This window comes from Mesoplodon bidens (assembly GCF_964165515.1).
Source record: "Mesoplodon bidens genome assembly, chromosome: 5".
NCBI classification, from domain to species: domain Eukaryota; kingdom Metazoa; phylum Chordata; class Mammalia; order Artiodactyla; family Ziphiidae; genus Mesoplodon; species Mesoplodon bidens.
In genome coordinates, this window is record NC_138161.1 from 54,712,406 (window position 1) to 54,727,020 (window position 14,615).

At 40.3% G+C, this 14,615-nt stretch overlaps 1 long non-coding RNA gene and 2 pseudogenes across 3 annotated transcripts in view; 2 read left to right on the forward strand and 1 right to left on the reverse strand.

Moving 5' to 3' along the window:
* Nucleotides 1–14,615, reverse strand: part of LOC308618019 — a 317,501-nt gene that overhangs the window by 298,065 nt on the left and 4,821 nt on the right. The gene's annotated exons all lie outside the window — the stretch shown is intronic.
* Nucleotides 9,097–9,517, forward strand: LOC308617276 (phosphatidylinositol N-acetylglucosaminyltransferase subunit P-like; annotated as a pseudogene). Its single transcript has one exon. The product of its transcript is annotated as a phosphatidylinositol N-acetylglucosaminyltransferase subunit P-like (transcript).
* On the forward strand, nt 10,785–11,356 carry LOC308617551 (mitochondrial import inner membrane translocase subunit Tim17-A-like; annotated as a pseudogene). Its single transcript has one exon. The product of its transcript is annotated as a mitochondrial import inner membrane translocase subunit Tim17-A-like (transcript).

The window sequence follows — 14,615 nt, forward strand, 5'->3', positions numbered from 1 at the left end:
ATGTTTGTACACCCATGTTCACAGGAGCATTATTCACACTAGCCAGAAGGTGAAAGCAACCCAAATGTCCACCAATGGATGAATGGACAAACAAATGTTATATGTACATACAATAGAATATTATTCAACCCTAAAAAGGAATGGAATTCTGATTCATGCTACAATATGGATGAAGCTTAAAGATATATGTTAAGTGAAATAAGCCAAACACAAAAGGACAAATAACATTATGATTCCACCTGTAAGAGGCACCTAGTTATCAAATTCATAGAGACAGAAAGTAGAATGGTAGTTGCCAGGGGCTTGGGGAAAGGAAAATGGGCAGTAACTGTTTAATGGGTACAGAGTTTCAATTTAGGATGATAAAGTTCTGGAGATAGATATTGGTGATGGCTGCACAACAATGTGAATATATTGAATGCTACTTAACTGTCTACTTAAGAATGGTTAAAATGCTTAAAATGAGTATTACTCAGCCATAAAAAAGAATGAAATAATGCCATTTGCAGCAACATGGATGGATCTAGAGATTATCATACTAAGTGAAGTAAGTCAGACAGAGAGAGACAAATATCGTATGATACCGCTTACAAGTGGAATCTAAAAAAAAATGATACAAATGAACTTATTTATAAAATAGAAATAGACTCACAGACATAGAAAGCAAATTCATGGTTACCGAAAGGGAAGACTGGGGAGGGATAAATTAGGAGTTTGGGATTAAAATATACACACTCCTCTATATAAAATAGATAATCAACAAGGACCTACCTTGAAGTATACGGAACTATACTCAATATCTTATAATAACCTATAAGGGAAAAGAATCTAAAAAAGGATACATATATACATATATATGTATATATACACACACATATATATATATAAACTGAATCACTTTGCTGTTCACCTGAAACTAACACATTGTAAATCAACTATATTTCAATAAAAATTTTAAAAAAGAATGATTAACATGGTAAATTTGGGGTTACCTACATTTTACCACAATAAAAAAAATAATAATGTAGATCTAATGCCCTGAGAAACAGCACGCTCACTCAAAACAAGAGAAAGGTATAGCCTGCCAACCCACTTAGCCTAGCTGCTCAGCCAAAAAAGATACCCATCCCTCCCCAGGTCAGACACCATTAGCTGGCTTGTCCAACTGAAGAAATGAAGAGGAAAAAATGTCAGCCATCATCTATATCAAAATGATAATGGTAGCACAATGGCGCATGCCTCTCTGCTTTTCAACTGCCCTGGTCTGACACTAAAGGAAAAAAGGAGAAGTCACTTCATCAGTCAAAGCAATCCTTCACCTTGGTACTTCCACTTGATGACAAGTTCCCTGGGGAAAGGAAAAGTAACTTGCCTATCTCGGTGCCCTTAAGTCCAGAGCCATGACAAATGCTCCATAGACACATTCACTGAGCTTTGAGGGACTAAAATTACTTAATATACTTCTATCAATTAAATTTTCCCAAGTGGATACCATGCCCAGCACTATACTAGACGTAATACAAATACAGCAGTATAAGATATGGTCCCTGCCTTTTAAGATCATATAATCTACTTGAGGGAACAAGAATTGTACAATGATATAATAATGAACAGTACAACACAGAATATAATTAGGTGCTAAATTGTGTTGTACAGACTATAAGTACTCTAGGAGGTCATAAAAATGTCTAACACCTTGTTGAAATGAATAATGGGTCAGGAAATCTTTACTCACTGCCCACTTGTAGAAGCAAGCAGAGAAACCTATAAAATGAACTGAAGGATTATAAAAATATCCATCAGGGATTTCCCTGGTGGCACAGTCGTTAAGAGTCTGCCTGCCAAGGCAGGGGACACGGGTTCAGTCCCTGGTCCAGGAAGATCCCACATGCCGCAGAGCCACTAAGCCCGTGCGCCACAACTACAGAGCCTGCACTCTAGAGCCCGTGAGCCACAGCTACTGAGCCCATGAGCCACAACTACTGTGCCCACGTGCCACAACTACTGAAGCCCGTGCGCCCTAGAGCACGTGCTCCACAACAAGAGAAGCCACCGAAATGAGAAGCCCGCACACCGCAACAGAGTAGACACTGCTCGCCGCAACTAGAGAAAGCCGTGCGCAGCAACAAAGACCCAACAACCCAACACAGCCAAAAATAAATAAATAAATAAAAGAAAATATTTTTAAAATGTATATATCCATCATATTTAATTTTATGTGTAATACAACTCCTCTGCCAAACAGTCCCTTTCTTAATTTTTTTTCCAAATTTGCTTTTTCTCCCAGCCTTATTTACAAGTAACTAGAAAATACTTCAAAGGAAAATAAATAAATGTGCCAACAACCATTTGAAAGAATGTGTAAATTACCATGAAACAGAGGTACTCAATAAAAAAATCAGCCTTTGTAAAAACTAAACCTTTCATTTCAAAGCTTGATTTGTTCAGACAAAGCCAAGAAGAAATAACTATACAGAGTTCCCTCCATCCCATATGAGGGCTAATGAGATCCAAGGACAATTGTATTCATTTAGCATCAGAATTCAGACCATCTGCTTTAAAAATGAGAATTTCACAACCCTCTACATGTCAAATCAAAACAGACTTTGTTTCTATAAAGACTCAAACTGTGAGTGTGTATATCTTTTTGTTCTGGCCAACTTCAAACATTAAACGTTGTATGAATGTGTAGTTTAAGCAGAGCGTTGAAGAAGCAAAGCTTTAAATTCTATTTCCTAGGTTGCCAGTGACTATAATCTCTCTACATCACCTTCTTCATCCCTTCTCCCTAAGTAGCAATCAAACATATTTTGCTCCATCAGAATTGAGTAAATATACAGCTACCTGGTATTTCTCAGTCAACTCTCAGTCCCACATAATATTGGCAAGAGTGCTTTGGGTAATACATTGCTGTATAAAAAACTCACTCACGATTTTGTGGATCAGGAATTAAGGAGGACTCAGCTGAGTGGTTCATCTCATCTACCTGATCCAGCTGGTAGCTACGGCCAGAAGATCAATATTCAAGATGGTTTCCTCACTTAAATGTCTTGCACCACTCTTGCTTTATTCTTCCTCTCTCTCCCTCTCAAGCTCCTTACCGGCCCATTCTTCTTTCCTCTCTCTCCCCTCTCTCTCTCCTCTCTCCCCTCTCTCCTCTCTCTCTCCATTTGGTATGTCATCCTCCAGGAAGGGCGAGGACTAGGGTAAGGCAAGAAGAGGTGTCTTGGCCACAAAATTTAAGGAGGCACTGATTCCCAAGTGCTGCCCCAGTACTTACTGACCCCTGAGAATGAGTGCCTTCTTAAGAGTGAATCTCCCAGAGTGCAAAATTTAAGGAGGTGCTCACTCTCAGGATTGTGCAAGTACACCTGAGAGCGAATGTCTCCTTAAATTTTGCACCCTAGAAAACCCACTTGCCTCACCCCAGCCCTGGCCCTACCTCTAGGGCCTCTCCATATGGCTTGGAAACACCAAATTGAGACACACCACAGCACGGTGGTCTCAGGGGAGTCACACCTCCTACATCATGACTATCTTCCAAGAGGTAAGGGAGTTAAAGCTGCTGGGCCAAGAAAAGTCTTTGCATATAACTGGTGTGGTGTCACTTTCACCCTATTCTATTGGTCAAAGTAGTCACTGGCTCTGCCCAAGTTCATGGATAGAGAAACAGACACCAACTATTGAGGAAGGTGTAAGGAGGTCTCGTTGCAGAAGAGCAAGTGGTATGAGAGACACTGTTGGAGCCACCTTTGGAAAGTACACTCTTCCCCATCTTCCTTTATAAACTTTTGTTCATGTTATTCCTGGAACATTGCAACATACTCCTAATTAATATCCTAGCCTCTAAACTTCATCTTCAGTTCAGTATACTGAAGCATAATGCTTGGTGCCAGACCTTCCTGTAATGAGTATCTTATCAGTACCCTTGCTTAAATTTTCCAGTGATTCCACTGGCTTATAAATAAAACCCTAACTATTCTACCTGTCATTTAAAGTGTTCCATGATTTAGTGCCGTCTCACCTGTTGCTGGTTAAATTGTGTTCCCCAGAAAGATACGTTCAAATCCAAACCCCCAGTACCTGTAAATATGACTTTATTTGGAAATAGCATCTTTACATGTAATCAAGTTAAGATGAGGTTCTGCTGGATTAGGTTGGGCCCTAATGCAATGACTGGTGCCTTTATAAGAAAAGGAAGAGGGCTTCCCTGGTGGCACAGTGGTTGAGAGTCTGCCTGCCGATGCAGGGGACACGGGTTCGTGCCCCGGTCCAGGAAGATCCCACATGCCGCGGAGCGGCTGGGTCCGTGAGCCATGGCCACTGAGCCTGCGCGTCCGGAGCCTGTGCTCCGCAACGGGAGAGGCCACAACAGTGAGAGGCCCACGTACCACAAAAAAAAAAAAAAAAGAAAGAAAGAAAGAAAGAAAAGGAAGAGATCTGGACAAAGAGACAAGAGGAGACACAGGAAAGAAAGTCATGTGAAAACACAGACAGACTGAAGTGATGCATCTACATGCCAAGGAATGCCAAGGATTGCCAGGAGCCACCAAAGCTGGGAGGAAGCAAACAAGGATTCTTCCATGGAGCCTTCAGAGGGAGCGTGGCCTTGCCAACACTTTGATTTTGGACTTCTGACCTCCTAAGAGAGAACAAATTTCTGTTGTTTTAAGCCACAAAGTTTGTGGTAATTTGTCATGGCAGCCCTAAGAAACTAACACACTACCCATCTAATTCTAACCCACACTACTGCCAAACACTCCCCATTTATTTAAGCAGAGTTCTCTTCCTTGTTCCCATCTTCCAATTAATTACTGCATCTCTCTTTGTCCTTTCCTTCTACTAAAAGGAACAAAGCAAAGCAGTGCACACACCTATAAATTGTGGCTGAGTTATAACTGGCATCATCTGGCACTCTGCTAGGCAGGGCTACTTGTCCCAAACACTGAGTCAGAGCACACCTGGTAAAAAGAGAGTTCCACACATTTGTTAACTTAAATAAAAATGTTACGAAGATGTTAAGTTTTTTTAGTAAGCGCTTAGAGTTATAAGTAGAACAATTCTTTCCCTGTCATATTCTTTGTTCATCAAAAAGAAAAAAAATGTTTAAGTAAGATAATAATTTATAGAAGTGGATTGTGCAAAACTATAGAAGTCCTTCCTCTGCTAGTCAGTCACCTCTTAGCTGTCAGAAAATGTATGAATTACAGTGGCTTTAACCAACTGGACCAGAAATGACTTCCAAATCATAATTCAATAACCCATAACTCTAGCAAGGTAGCCTCATTACAGTTCCCATTTAGAATGTCGGATACAGTATATGAAGAGCTCCTCAAGAAATTAAGGAGGTCACTTATCCTTTTCCCAAAAATACTTTACATGGTAACCTGTGCAAAATAAATACAATACCTTTTAATACAGTACACAATGAACACTCCTAGAGATTTGAGGGACAGAATCTGGAACGCAGGAAGTGATCATACTACTGTATCCTGCAGTGGTCAGTATACATCTGGAGCCCTGAATACCCAGTGGCTACCACACCTTTAGAGGTAAGTAGATGACCTGGAAGGCACTAATGGGAGCAAGAGGGAGAAGAGGCTTGAGAAACAGCAGATTTATGCAGTGATGTTTAACTTGAAGAACAGAAGTTTCTGAAAAACCTGAATTACCTTAATAAGTAAGAAGGACCTTTCTATCACAGAATCAGACTTATTTTTTGTGCCCCAAAGAGTAAAGCTAACCAATAAATGAAAGTTACAGGAAGACAAATTTTGATTTGTCTTAAAAGAGATTCCTAAAAATCAAGTTAGTAATTGTGAATTGTCCCTGGAAATGTTCATGCAAAGACTTGCAACTACTTGACAACAGTATCTTAGTTATCTTTTTTTTTTTTTTTTTTTTGCAGTATGCGGGCCTCTCACTGTTGTGGCCTCTCCCGTTGCTGAGCACAGGCTCTGGACGTGCAGGCTCTGGACGCGCAGGCTCAGCGGCCATGGCTCACGGGCCCAGCCGCTCCACGGCATGTGGGATCCTCCCGGACCGGGGCAGGAACCCGTGTCCCCTGCATCGGCAGGCGGACTCTCAACCACTGTGCCACCAGGGAAGCCCCATCTTAGTTATCTTTACAGCCCTAGTGCATAGCATAGATACTCCCATGTAATAACTGACTAATATGTATTTGATAAATCAAGGGAAATTCAAACAGACCCTTCTAAACCTAGGATTCCAGTATTTTGGGATTCCAAAAGAAACTCAACTACGAGACACTATTTTCCTTTCAATGGGTCACATTATCATAATTTTCTTTATGCTGGATGCATACCCCTCAGGAAAATAAAGAAGGACCCCAAACATCTCAGTAGGGATATCCAAGGTAATACCACATAGTAATAAGTGTAAAATATGAAACACTTAAGTTCAAAGGTTCAAATATATATATTTACACATATACTTAATCCCTCTAAAATTCCCCTTATTCAAGGCAAAACTGAGCTGCAACTTATCAAACCTTTACCACATACATTAAGCTCAGTGCTTTCATATTCATTCAAAAGCATTTCTTGAATGCTGACCATATGCCAGACATGTCTAACACTGTCAACCAATTTAGTGAGGTAGGGAGCCAAAGGAGTTATGTAACTTGTCCAAATTCAGGCCACCACTAGCCCATACAGAGCATTTGTGCAAACAAAAAAAACAAGGTACCTCTTCCTCAAGACATTTTACTTCCATTTGCCAGAAAATGTTTCATAATATACTAATTTTATCTGAACAAGAAACTTGACTGCCCTCTGCCATAAAATTGTCTCAATAAATATTCAAATTGATGAGTCTATGATATAAACAGTGTGCACCTTAGATCAGTTTCTTTGTACAGTGCACAATTTACTCAATGGTAAGTGACAATCCCATCAGTCCCATATGAGATCTAATCAACGTAGCGTCAGGGATTTTACTCCGAAGTACTACCATTAACTCCCACCCTAAATGGGAATCATCAAGAATTTCATGTGAATTACATAATCCTCTGGCTGCATATGGCTGCTGTCTCCTTTCTGCACTGTTTCATACTCAAAGCACTTAGGAAATGTATTTAGGTGGACATAAACCCACTGAAAACACAGAAAGCAACAAATGCTAGATGAACGAGAAGGGTTCCTCAGAAAGCTCGTCATCAGCATCTCCCAAATAAGAACTGCTTCTCTAAAGCCTGATTTTTACCTACCAGGTAAATTGAAAATGTTTATTAAGATTAATATAAAGTAATTGTTCTCATAAATGTCAAGCAAATACTCACTTGGAACCTGAAGACCTTAATTATAACGAAAATGATTTTAATCAGATTCCAGTAAGAGGGAATCTTAGTGCTTCAGATCAAATTCAGAGTCAAGCCAAAGTGCTTCAGATCAATATTCAGTCTACTTCTGGAAGAAAGATATTTAGATAACAAGGGTTTTTACGAAAAGATTTCGCCTCTTCCTAGAGGAAGATATTCCAGAGTGTGAAACGGCCTTGACACCCAGTGAAAATAAAAATGTCTTCAGAAACAACAATGTTATGTTTGTGTATGTGGTGCTTTAAATTCATCCAAACCTCCCTTGTTGGGTCTCTCTTATGTTTCAAGTTTTGTGTCAGATGCTGACAACACAGTGATGATCAAATCCAGACCATGCTCTCTGCTCTCATTCCAGCAGGCAAAATTAATGTAAAAAAGGAACGTGTGACAACTGCTACAATAGAGATCTAGACAAAATGTAACAGACTCACTTGCTCTTGCCTTGATTTGTTCTCTGAACATGGTTTCTTGGAATTTAGGTAAATAGAGCTCACAAAATTTTAAGTGTGCTTTAAAATTAACGTAAAGACCAATCACTATCATCATATCTGGCACACAGTAAATACATAATAGATGTGGAATGAATAAATAAATGAACTTTCCAGCTTACAAATTAGAGTTGGGCCATAAGCAAACATCCCCATCAATTATAAAAGAAGTGTTCATGAATACAAAATATTTTTAAAAAGCCAGAAGCCTAAGGCAATGTGAATTGAGAGAAGAGACCATTTAAAATACAAACCTCAACCTGACCAGCCTAAAACATACATAAATTACTTCCTATACCTCTTAGGCTATTTAATGATATATTTTCAGCAGCACATTTATTTTTATTTTCCAAGTCATGTGGGCTATTGTTTTCTTCCTAAATCCCAACCATATCTTATCAATATGGCTTTGGGAAGAGTGATCAATTATGGAGCTCTAATAATTTCCATTGTTTTCAGCCATCCAGACAGAGATCTGGGTTTCAAAGCAAAACAGAGACAGGGACAGAGACAGGCAGATTGCTTCCTGTCCAGAGGGGGATCTATATTCATGAATTCCAACTTTTTGGTGGATAATTTGAGAAGGTCTATACCTTCAACAGTTTTAACCACTTCACCCTACACTAACCAAGCCTCCCCAAAGACACTTCACTGAAATAGAAGCAAGACGCTATCTACCTTACTTTTTCTTCTAATGCTGTGCTTTCGGACTTCTTTTTATTCCTCTCACATTCTATTATAAATAACTCGAGGATGGAACACAGTCTGTGCTGTTCTCCGTCATCAGCACCTAGTCCATCCAGCACCATATGCAATGAAGCACTTATAAAATGCCTTGTGACGATTGACTAGACACGAAGCCACCGCACATATGAAACTCAGAAGCTGGCGCTTTTTTTTAAACATGCTTTTAGGCAATGCCTGATGTGAAGAAGAGTCACAAAATACTAAAATGAAAAGAAGCCTTTACGCTATTTAAAATACAGTTCCTGTCAACTATTTGTTGAACCCTGTGAGCTTCCTCCATACTAATTTCCACACGACCACTTACCAGAAAACAGTTCCAAACTTTCTAGGCGGAGTCCATGGGACTTGAGACGGGAAAGAAAGAAGAACATAAACCCACTCTACAGCTCGCACCCTCCGGCCCGGTACGAAGGCGGTGCACCTGCACCCCAGCAGGTGACGCCCCGGCCTTTCCCTCAATTTCTCCTCCTGCAGGGCACTCAGAACTCAGGAGGCCGAGCTGCCAGCAAGACGGGCCCAAGATTGTCTACAGCCACAGAAAAAATGGTGGAAAAGTCACCCCTGCCATTTCCAGAAAAAGCGATCTATGGCCTTCTTTGTTGCTAAGCTCCCAATTTTGGTGCACACTATATCTCATGTGGCCTTTTATTCCTGAATCTTGGTTGAACGCCTTAGGCTTAACCTATTGGCCTCAAAAATATCAGGCAGTTGCATTGCCTGTCTACCTCATTATTACTATAGCAATCCGTTACATAGTCTTATTTGGAAAAAACACGATGAGTACCTCCCCACTCAACTCCATTCATGTAATCACAGATAACGATGCTAAAAATCAACAGCAGAAGAAACACCAAGAGGCCATGTAGCATTAGAATATATTTCTATTAGTGAAGTAAACTAAATATTCCTTCTTGCAGCCAAAGAACTTTACACCAAAAACTGAATTGTATGTAGACTAACACCAAGCATTTATTATTTTTGACATAATAATATTGATCATAATTATTTGGACTATCTTTCTTATTAATATCCAGTATTGAAATGTAAAAAGATAAAAAAGTAAGTTGAACGTCTCTTAGATTAAGTTCCATTAATATTGTAAATGTTCTCAAATATTAGACATTAATGAAATACTGCATTACTATATAGATGTAGATAACTTCATAGTACAACTACATATAGATACTATATATGAAAACTACATATATAGAATACTCTATAGCATAACATAGCATACTTGCAGAGAAGATCCACTTCTCAGTAACCCAATGAAATTCTGGAACCATTTATGCTGACAGTTTTCTTAGATATTGGCATTCAGTACAATTTAAGTAGAACAATTAAATAGGAGCAGACAAGTTGGGTTACACCATTAAGGCGGCAAAAAGCATGTTCCAATATACTATGAATTTTGTACAGTGAAACACTGATAAGTTAGTTCTGTTTTTTTTTGTTTTTTTTTTGTTTTTTTTGTGGTGCGCGGGCCTCTCACTGTAGTGGCCTCTCCCGTTGCGGAGCACAGGCTCCAGACGCGCAGGCTCAGCGGCCATGGCTCACGGGCGCAGCCGCTCCGCGGCATGTGGGATCTTCCCAGACTGGGGCACGAACCCATGTCCCCTGCATCGGCAGGCGGGCTCTCAACCACTGCGCCACCAGGGAAGCCCGGTAAGTTAGTTCTTGATTCAAAAAGAAAATAAGTTTCAGCTTCCTTTTTTTTTAAAAGAAGATGTTCGGGGTAGGAGTTTATTTATTTATTTATTTTTGCTTTGTTGGGTCTTCGTTTTTGTGCGAGGGCCTTCTCTAGTTGTGGCAAGCGGGGGGCCACTCTTCATCGCGGTGCGCAGTCCTCTCACTATCGCGGCCTCCCTTTTTGCGGAGCACAGGCTCCGGACGCGCAGGCTCAGTAGCTGTGGCTCACAGACCTAGTTGCTCCCCGGCATGTGGGATCCTCCCAGACCAGGGCTCCAACCTGTGTCCCCTGCATTAGCAGGCAGATTCTCAACCACTGCGCCACCAGGGAAGCCCTCAGCTTCCTTTTGAAAAACAGGCATCATCATTGCTCGCTACCTATCTTCAGGTTTCTACCAAATTTTCAATAGGTTGCATGTACTCAGATCTGATAAGAATTTCACAGGCAGAAATGTTGAAAATTCATGTTTTGGCAACTTACGATAATCATTAAAAAGAGAGTCAGGGGTGGTGAAGTCAAGATGGAGGAGTACACGGCACAAGCCTTGCCCCTGGCGCAATGTGGACGACTGTGATGGGGTCTTTACAATGGGAGGCATAGGTGGTGGGATCTTTCAAGCAAAGGTTTTCGCAATTCTCGGGTGGGAGTAAACCACAGACTATGAGGGAATCTGACAGCTATGAGAACCAGGGCTCTGCAGTTGGGAGGTAGCTTTGCAGTTTGGGGAGGTCTGCTTTCCATGACTGACTGCAGTATGGTTCAAGTCAGAGGGAAAGAAGACCCCTGGAACTGCATCACGAGTGGTGCCTTAACAGGAGCCATCCTGGCAGCAAGAAATGGACCAGTGGCCATGGTTGGGTCAGCCGCGACAGGTGGCATTCTGCTAGCTCTCATCGAAGGAGCTGGTATCTTGTTGACCAGATTTGCCTCTGCCCAGTTTCCCAACAGTCCTCCATTTGCTGAAGACCCCTCCCAGCTGCCTTCATCCCAGTTACCATCCTCACCTTTTAGGGACTATCAACAATACCAATAGGACCTCTCTCCCAAGACTTCTTTAACAGAATGAACTGCAGTTCAAGGAAGGATTTCAGAAGATCAAGATCAGTCTGTTTTTAAAACTGTAGGTAGGACAACTATGGCCAAATATGCTATGAAGAGACATTTAGCACCTTTTTCTATTTAAGGGAACGTGGGAGATCAGTGGAACAGAATAGAAAGCCCAGAGATAAACCCATGCACATATGGTCACCTTATTTTTGATAAGGAGGCAAGAATATACAATGGAGAAAACACAGCCTCTTCAGTAAGTGGTGCTGGGAAAACTGGACAGCTACATGTAAAAGAATGAAATTAGAACACTCCCTAACACCGTACACAAAAATAAACTCAAAATGGATTAAAGACCTAAATGTAAGGCCAGACACTATAAAACTCTTAGAAGAAAACATCGGCAGAACACTCTATGACATAAATCACAGCAAGATCTTTTTTGACCCACCTCCTAGAGAAATGGAAATAAAAACAAAAATAAACAAATGGGACCTAATGAAACTTAAAAGCTTTTGCTCAGCAAAGGAAAAGAGGAAAACAAGATGAAAAGACAACCCTCAGAATGGCAGAAAATATTTACAAATGAAGCAACTGACAATGGATTAATCTCCAAATTTTACAAGCAGCTCATGCTGCTCAATATCAAAAAAACAAACAACCCAATCCAAAAATGGGCAGGAGACCTAAAGAGACATTTATTGAAAGAAGATACACAGATTGCCAACAAACACATGAAAGGATGCTCAACATCATTAATCATTAGAGAAATGCAAATCAAAACTACAATGAGGTATCACCTCACACCAGTCAGAATGGCCATCATCAAAAAATCTACAAACAGTAAATGCTAGAGAGGGTGTGGAGAAAAGGGAACCCTCTTGCACTGTTGGTGGTAATGTAAATTGATACGGCCACTATGGAGAACAGTATGGAGCTTCCTTAAAAAACTAAAAATAGAACTACCATACGACCCAGCAATCCCACTACTGGGCATATACCCTGAGAAAACCATAATTCAAAAAGAGTCATGTACCACAATGTTCATTGCAGCACTATTTATAATAGCCAGGACATGGAAGCAACCTAAGTGTCCATCGACAGGTGAATGAATAAAGATGTGGCACATATATACAATGGAATATTACTCAGCCATAAGAAGAAATGAAATTGAGTTATTTGTAGTGACCTAGAGTCTGTCATACAGAGTGAAGTAAGTCAGAAAGAGAAAAACAAATACCGTACACTCACACATATATATGGAATTTTTTTTAAAAAATGGTTCTGAAGAACCTAGGGGCAGGACAGGAATAAAGACGCAGACGTAGAGAATGTACTTGAGGACACGGGGAGGAGGAAGGGTAGGCTGGGACGAAGTGAGAGAGTGGCATGGACATATATACACTACTAAATGTAAAACAGATAGCTAGTGGGAAGTAGCCATATAGCACAGGGAGATCAGCTCAGTGCTTTGTGACCACCTAGAGGGGTGGGATACGGAGGGTGGGAGGGAGGCTCAAGAGGGAGGGTATATGGGGATATATGTATATGTATAGCTGATTCGCTTTGTTATAAAGCAGAAACTAACACACCATTGTAAAGCAATTATACTCCAATAAAGATGTTTAAAAAAAAAAAGATTCAAATATGGTGGAATTTTTGTGTTCTAGTTTTTCTCATTTAAAAAGCTTCTTATTACCCCTTAGAGTTTGATTACAAAAAGATAATTCTAATACTTCCATCTAGGTCTATATAAATTCCCCTTAATTTCACTCTTTTCCTCTGTTGAAATCAAATGTGTATTTAGTTTACATAGGCACAGGATAGTACTAAGGCGACTAGTTAGTGCTCATATTTCATTCAGCAGATATTTATTCAGCAGATATTTATTACAAATATATGCAAACTGTATAAAGTGCTGGAGTACTAGGGATTGTGCAAAGATAAATAAAAAGGATAGTCAGCTTTCCTGATTTGTAATTTAAACAAAATGAATACAAATAAAATAGTAAAGAGAAGAAATGGAATGACATGGAACTGAATGAAAGGGAATAAAATGATAAAGTGAAAAGGAATGGGAAATTATTTTTCTACTCTTGGCTCCTTCTTATGTGATTATCATACCGTTGTTCTACATTTTGCTAAACTACTATAAAAAGCTTAAAGGCAGAGTCTATCGTATTTTTCACCATATCTTTAACATCTGCCATAGTGGAAAATACACATTTAAGTGAGTAAGTAAACAGTAAAATATCACACAGGAGAAACAAAATTCTATAAGCACTAAAACCAACACTGTAAATGTAACTACCTCAAGTATTAAGGAATCAGCTTATTGTTATCTGAAATAAATGATGTAAATGTTTTCTCAAATTTTTATCTTAGAATTCACATTTGTGCCTTTGAGGTGGGGACTTCAGAAGTTAGAAATGACATTCTTAGTGGTATTTACAGCCAAAACTAAATCTTTCAACAGTAGTTCAGGCTGGATTTCTAGGTTTATCATAACAGGATGTAATTTTGTATATAAATATGCACGTGATTTTCTAAATATTAAAAGATTCTTCTCTAGTCATGTTCCTCATGGAGAAAGAGTCTAAGCAAAAACAAAATGCTGAAACAAGGCCCCTAGTTTTTAAATTGCTTTTACTGAGTGAGAGGGGATCCTGGCACCTAATTACCTAATCCCACTGGAAGAACTGGCATGCAGGAACTAGCTAGTTGCTAGAGTTATGAAACCTGGAAAAAATAACATGAAACTCCTATGCTCAAACACACATATTTGCACATGGACCGACTTCCATCCAGTAGACAGCCCAGACCTCTTTAGAAATTGCAGAGTAAATCAGGAAGGTAGGGTTTCCCTGGTGGCGCAGTGGTTGAGAGTCCACCTGCCGATGCAGGGGACACGGGTTTGTGCCCCGGCCCGGGGGGATCCCACATGCCGCGGAGCGGCTGGGCCCGTGAGCCATGGCCGCTGGGCCTCCGCGTCCGGAGCCTGTGCTCCGCAGCGGGAGAGGCCACGGCAGTGAGAGGCCCGCATAACGCAAAAAAAAAAAAAAAAAATCAGGACCTTAGCTCCAAGGATTATATGCTTCTACTCTGCTTCAGGGGCCCCAATTCACATCATAATGGTTCTGAGAAGTTTTCATGACCAAACCCAAGAACAAGGAGGCAGAAGACCTGAAGGTTCGCAAATGACCCATCCACGCTCTTCTGTGGAGACAAAACAGTTTCTATCCAACACCCTCAGAGGAATGCGAATGATCTGTTCAGGACTGAACTGCTTTACCCTCGTTGTAGG